The sequence below is a fragment of the Mobula hypostoma genome, chromosome 8, assembly GCF_963921235.1.
Source record: "Mobula hypostoma chromosome 8, sMobHyp1.1, whole genome shotgun sequence".
NCBI classification, from domain to species: domain Eukaryota; kingdom Metazoa; phylum Chordata; class Chondrichthyes; order Myliobatiformes; family Myliobatidae; genus Mobula; species Mobula hypostoma.
Genome location: NC_086104.1, coordinates 5930132 through 5937192, shown reverse-complemented (window position 1 = coordinate 5937192; position 7061 = coordinate 5930132). Strand labels below are relative to the sequence as shown.

The window sequence follows — 7061 nt, the reverse complement described above, 5'->3', positions numbered from 1 at the left end:
TTGGACAGCATCCTCTTTTCAGACACCACTGTCAGAGAGTCCAGTTCCATCCCCACATCATCACTGGCCTTACGAATGAGTTTGTTGATTCTGTTGGTGTCTGCTACCCTCAGCCTACTGCCCCAGCACACAACAACAAACATCATCGCACTGGCCACCACAGACTCATAGAACATCCTCAGCATCGTCTGGCAGATGTTAAAGGACCTCAGTCTCCTCAGGAAATAGAGACGGCTCTGACCCTTCTTGCAGACAGCCTCAGTGTTCTTTGACCAGTCCAGTTTATTGTCAATTTGTATTTGTAATCCTCCACCATGTCCACACTGACTCCCTGGATGGAAACAGGGGTCACCGGTACCTTAGTTCTCCTCAGGTCTACCACCAGCTCCTTAGTCTTTTTCACATTAAGCTGCAGATAATTCTGCTCACACCATGTGACAAAGTTTCCTACAGTAGCCCTGTACTCAGCCTCATCTCCCTTGCTGATGCATCCAACTATGGCAGAGTCATCTGAAAACTTCTGAAGGTGACAAGACTCTGTGCAGTAGTTGAAGTCTGAGGTGTAAATGGTGAAGAGAAAGGGAGACAAGGCAGTCCCCTGTGGAGCCCCAGTGCTGCTGATCACTCTGTCGTACTGTGGTCTGCCAGTCAGGTAATCAAGAATCCATGACACCAGGAAAGCATCCATCTGCATCGCTGTCAGCTTCTCCCCCAGCAGAGCAGGGCAGATGGTGTTGAACGCACTGGAGAAGTCAAAAAACATGACCCTCACAGTGCTCGCTGGCTTGTCCAGGTGGGTGTAGACATGGTTCAGCAGGTAGACGATGGCATCCTCAACTCCTAGTCGGGGCTGGTAGGCGAACTGGAGGGGATCTAAGTGTGGCCTAACCATAGGCCGGAGCAGCTCCAGAACAAGTCTCTCCAGGGTCTTCATGATGTGGGAGGTCAATGCCACCGGTCTGTAGTCATTGAGGCCGCTGGGGCGCGGTGTCTTCGGCACAGGGACGAGGCAGGACGTCTTCCACAGCACAGGAACCCTCCGGAGCCTCAGGCCAGTGGTCTGATCAACCATCGGACCAGTAGTACTCAGTTTAGTTCAGTTCAGCGCCATGCCGCTCACCAACACAGGCCATTCATCATCAAAGCAGCCCAGTCCGCATCGAGCGTTTTCTTATAAATAGAAAAAATACCACAATAGAATCCATGAAAAACTGCACATGAGACAGACAAATAACCAACGTGTAAAAGACAATAAACACAGAAACATAGAAAATAGGTGCAGGAGTAGGCCATTCGGCGCTTCAAGCCTGCACCGCCATTCAGTATGATCATGGCTGATCATCCAACTCAGAACCCTGCACCAGCCTTCCCTCCATACCCCCTGATCCCTTTAGCCACAAGGGCCATATCTAACTCCCTCTTAAATATAGCCAATGAACTGGCCTCAACTGTTTCCTGTGGCAGAGAATTCCACAGATTCACCAGTCTCTGCGTGAAGAAGTTTTTCCCAATCTCCATCCTAAAAGGCTTCCCCTTTATCTTCAAACTGTGACCCCTCATTCTGGACTTCCCCAACATCGGGAACAATCTTCCTGCATCTAGCCTGTCCAATCCCTTTAGGATTTTATACGTTTCAATAAGATCCCCCCTCAATCTTCTAAATTCCAATGAGTATAAGCCTAGTCGATCCAGTCTTTCATCATATGAAAGTCCTGCCATCCCAGGAATCAATCTGGTGAACCTTCTTTATACTCCCTCTATGGCAAGAATGTCTTTCCTCAGATTAGGGGACCAAAACTGCACACAATACTCCAGGTGTGGTCTCACCAAGGCCTTGTACAACTGCAGTAGTACCTCCCTGCTCCTGTACTCGAATCCTCTCGCTATAAATGCCAGCATACCATTCGCCTTTTTCACTGCCTGCTGTACCTGCATACCCACTTTCAATGACTGGTGTATAATGACACCCAGGTCTCGTTGCACCTCCCCTTTTCCTAATTGGCCACCATTCAGATAATAATCTGTTTTCCTGTTTTTGCCACCAAAGTGGATAACTTCACATTTATCCACATTAAATTGCATCTGCCATGAATTTGCCCACTCACCTAACCTATCCAAGTCACCCTGCATCCTCTTAGCATTCTCCTCACAGCTAACACTGCCGCCCAGCTTTGTGTCATTCGCAAACTTGGAGATGCTGCATTTAATTCCCTCATCTAAGTCATTAATATATATTGTAAACAACTGGGGTCCCAGCACTGAGCCTTGCGACTAGTCACTGCCTGCCATTCTGAAAAGGTCCCGTTCATTCCCACTCTTTGCTTCCTGTCTGCCAACTAATTCTCTATCCACATCAATACCTTACCCCCAATACCATGCGCTTTAAGTTTGCACACTAATCTCCTGTGTGGGACCTTGTCAAAAGCCTTTTGAAAATCCAAATATACCACATCCACTGGTTCTCCCCTATCCACTCTACTAGTTACATCCTCAAGAAATTCTATGAGATTCGTCAGACATGATTTTCCTTTCAGAAATCCATGCTGACTTTGTCCGATGATTTCACCGCTTTCCAAATGTGCTGTTATCACATGTTTGATAACTGACTCTAGCATTTTCCCCACCACCGACGTTAGGCTAACCAGTCTATAGTTCCCCTGTTTCTCTCTCCCTCCTTTTTTAAAAAGTGGGGTTACATTAGCCACCCTCCGATCCTCAGGAATTAGTCCAGAATCTAAAGAGATTTGAAAAATTATCACTAATGCATCCACTATTTCTTGGGCTACTTCCTTAAGCACTCTGGGATGCAAGTACAAAAATAAAATTTTTAAAAAACCAATAAGTAAGCAATAAGTATTGAGCACATGAATTTTAGAGTCCTTAAAAGTGAAACCATAGGTTGTGGAATCAGTTCAGTGTTGAGGTGAGTGGTGTTATTTCCTCTGGCTCAGCAGCCTAATGGGTGAGGGGTAATCTCAGTTCCTGAACCTGGTGCTGTAGGCCCTGAGGCTTCTGTACCTCCTGCCTGATGGGTGAGGGGTAATGTCAGTTCCTGAACCTGGTGCTGTAGGCCCTGAGTCTCCTGTACCTCCTGCCTGATGGTTGAGGGGTAATGTCCGTTCCTGAACCTGGTGCTGTAGGCCCTGAGGCTCCTGTACCTCCTGCCTGATGGTTGAGGGGTAATGTCCGTTCCTGAACCTGGTGCTGTAGGCCCTGAGGCTCCTGTACCTCCTGCCTGATGGCAGCAGTGAGAAGAGAACATGGCAAGATCCTTATCTGTTACTGAGCAGATAGGTCTTGGGGTCCAAGTTCATAGCTCCATGAAAATGGTTACACAGGTCAATAGGGTGGCTAAGAAGGGTCATGGAATGCTTACTTTCATTAGTCAAGGCATTGAGCTCAAATATTGAGGTGTTACGTAACCGGCAACAATGAATATCAATCGAGTCAGGTTATATAAAAACAACCAAACGTTTATTAAACACGGATAAACAATAAAAAAAAATGAAGACCTTAACCAGAAGTTAACCGCTATGCGGCCGTTCAACAAATCGTCACTCGCTACTGGTTCTTAGAGCGATAAATGCGAAAACAGTTCTTAAAGCAGTAAAGTCAAATCCAGTTCTTAATATGGTAAATTTGAAAGTCCAACAGATTTATACATTCAATTGGGAGAGACTTCTCTGGAGAAGGATTTCTTCATAGACGCGACTTTCCTGCTGGTTCTGTCCAAAGGATTCACAACGAAGGAAATAAACGGCTTAAAACAACTGACCTTAATTTCTAGAGGGCACCTTGCATGAACTACGTTTCTCTTTCGGCAGGAGTTATCTTCGATGCAGATCGCTACTTCTTCAACGAAGACTCAATAAGGTTGATCCTTTGTTAAACTGCCGAACGATACTAACTTCTCTTAATCCTTCATATTCTGTACTTCGATAAAGTCTTCACTCTCCAAAACTACTGAGAAAAGGTACATCAACAAATCTAGCAAAAAGGGTAAACTGCCAATCTAGCACTATTGTACCTTACAATAGAACGTAAAACTCCGTTTTAAAAATGAAACTGTGTCATAAAACAAATACGCAACTGAACGGGGACAATGGTGAACGTTCTAGCTGGAAAACTAAGATCTAACTGCATCACCTGAAGTCTTTCCTTTTATACCCCTGGTGAACATGTGATCACGTGACCTCACATCGGCGGGAAAATTACATCAGGTGACCTCCAAAAGACCATTACATCATTCTCACAAGAAAGTCACAAGATCTCCTTGAGGTATGTAACAGAGGTTATGCTGTGACTTTATAAAACTCTGGTTAGGCTATATCTGGAGTATTACATACATTTCTGGTTGTCCCTCTAGAGGAAGGATGTTGAGGTTTTGGAGAGTGTCCTGAAGAAGGTTACCAAGTTGCTGCCTGGTTTAGAAGGCATGTGCTATCTAGAGAGGCTGGACGAACTTGGGTTGTTTTTTTTCTGGAGCAGTAGAGGCTGAGGGGAGATCTGATAGAGGATTATCAGATTATGGGAGACATTCATAGAGTAGACAGGGAATATCTTCATCCCAGGATTGAAATGTCTAATACCAGGAGGCATGCACAAAAGGTTAGACATGGTAGTTGCAAAGTGGATATGAAGGAGAGGGTTTTTTACTCAGAGAGCGGTGGATTCTTGGAATGCACTGCATGGTATGGTGGTAGAAGCAAATAAATTAGCACTTTTTAAAAAACATTTAGATAGGCACATCAGTGCAAGGAAGATGGAGAGATTTGAACATTGTGTAGGTAAGAGGGATTACTTTTTGGAGGGTTTTGATTTACTATTTAGCTGGTTCAGCACAATGTTTTGGGCAAAGGGTCGGTTCCGGTGCAGTACTGTTCTATGTCTGGATGGTGGTGGTGGGGGAAGGAGGTCCCAGATGATGTATGTTGCTTTTCTGCAACAACACACCATGTAGATATACTCAGTGGTGGAATGGGCTTTTACCTCTTTTTAAAAGTTTGAGAGAGCCATGGTTTTCAAGGGATATTGGAAACTTGGTTTGGAAAAAAGAGAGATATCTACAATAAATATAGGCAGCATGGAGTAAATGAGGTGCTCGAGGAATATAAAGAATGTAAAAAGATCTTAAGAAAGAAATTAGACAAGCTAAAAGAACATACGAGCTTGCTTTGGCAAGTAAGGTGAAAATAAATCCAATGGGTTTCTACAGTTATATTAATAGCAAAAGGATAGTGAGGGATAAAATTGGTCCCTTAGAGAATCAGAGTGGACAGCTATGTATGGAGCCAAAAGAGATGGGGGAGATTTTGAACAATTTCTTTTCTTCGGTATTCACTAAGGAGAAGGATATTGAATTGTGTAAGGTAAGGGAAACAAGTAGGGAAGTTATGGAAAGTATGATGATTAAAGAAGAGGAAGTACTGGTGCTTTTAAGGAATATAAAAGTGGATAAGTCTCTTGGTCCTGACAGGATATTCCCTAGGACCTTGAGGGAAGTTAGTGTGGAAATAGCAGGGGCTCTGACAGAAATATTTCAAATGTCATTAGAAACGAGGATGGTGCGGGAGGATTGGCGTATTGCTCATGTTGTTCCATTGTTTTAAAAAAGGTTCTAAGAGTAAACTTAGCAATTATTAGCCTGTAAGTTTGACGTCAGTGGTGGGTAAATTAATGGAAAGTATTCTTAGAGATGGTATATATAATTATCTGGATAGACAAAGTCTGATTAGGAACAGTCCACATGGATTTGTGAGTGGAAGATCTTATTGAATTTTTTGAAGAGGTTACTAGGAAAGTTGATGAGGGTAAAGCAGTGGATGTTGTCTATATGGACTTCAGTAAGGCCTTTGACAAGGTTCCACACGGAAGGTTAGTTAGGAAGGTTCAATCGTTAGGTATTAAAATTGAAGTAGTAAAATGGATTCAACAGTAGCTGGATGGGAAATGCCAGAGAGTAGGGGTGGATAACTGTGTGTCAGATTGGAGGCCGGTGACCGGTGGTGTGCCTCAGGGATCTGTACTGGGTCCAAGGTGGTTTGTCATATACATTAATGATCTGGATGATGGGGTGATAAATTGGATTAGTAAGTATAGTCATAGTCATACTTTATTGATCCTAAGGGAAATTGACTTTCGTTACAGTTGCCCCAACCAAGAATAGAGTATAAACATAGCAATATAAAACCATAAATAATTAAATAGTAATATGTACAAACATTTGTAAATTATGCCAGGAAATAAGTCCAGGACCAGCCTATTGGCTCAGGGTGTCTGACCCTCCAAGGGAGGAGTTGTAAAGTTTGATGGCCACAGGCGACTGTAACAGGCTGCATGCACGACCAGTGCATGCGCACAAAAAAAGTTTGCAGATGATACTAAGATAAGTGGAGTTGTGGATAATGAAGTAGGTTTTCAAAGCTTGCAGAGAGATTTAGGCCAGTTAGAAGAGTGGGCTGAAAGATGGCAGATGGAGTTTAATGCTAATAAGTGTGAGGTGCTACATTTTGGTAGGAATAATCAAAATAGGACATACATGGTAATTGGTAGGGCATTGAGGAATGCAGTAGAACAGAGTGATCTAGGAATAATGGTGCATAGTTCCCTGAAGCTGGAATCTCATGTGGATAGGGTGGTGAAGAAAGCTTTTGGTATGCTGGCCTTTATAAGTCAGAGCATTGAGTATAGGAGTTGGGATGTAATGTTAAAATTGTACAAGGTTGAGGGGGTACATGATAGAGGTATTTAAAATTATAAGGGGGATAGATAGAGTTGACGTGGATAGGCTTTTTCCCTTGAGAGTAGGGGATATTCAAACAAGAGGACATGAGCTGAGAGTTAGTGGGTAAAAGTTTAGGGGTAACACAAGGGGGAACTTCTTTACTGAGAGAGTGGTGACTGTGTGGAACGAGCTTCCAGTAGAGGCAGGTTCGATATTGTCATTTAAAGAAAAATTGGATAGGTATACGGAGAGGAAAGGAATGGAGGGTTATGGGCTGAGTGCAGGTCGGTGGGACTAGGTGAGAGTAAGCGTTCAGTATGGACTACAAGAGCCGAGA

The 7061-nt window shown here is 43.6% G+C and overlaps 1 protein-coding gene across 1 annotated transcript in view; it reads right to left on the bottom strand.

The window, feature by feature from the left end:
• Positions 1–890: 890 nt before the first annotated feature.
• Positions 891–7061, bottom strand: part of LOC134350351 (uncharacterized) — a 135275-nt gene continuing 129104 nt past the window's right edge. The window contains exon 5 of the mRNA XM_063055428.1: positions 891–1170. The gene's annotated coding sequence lies outside the window, so the exon portion shown is untranslated. The remainder of the gene's footprint in view (positions 1171–7061) is intronic.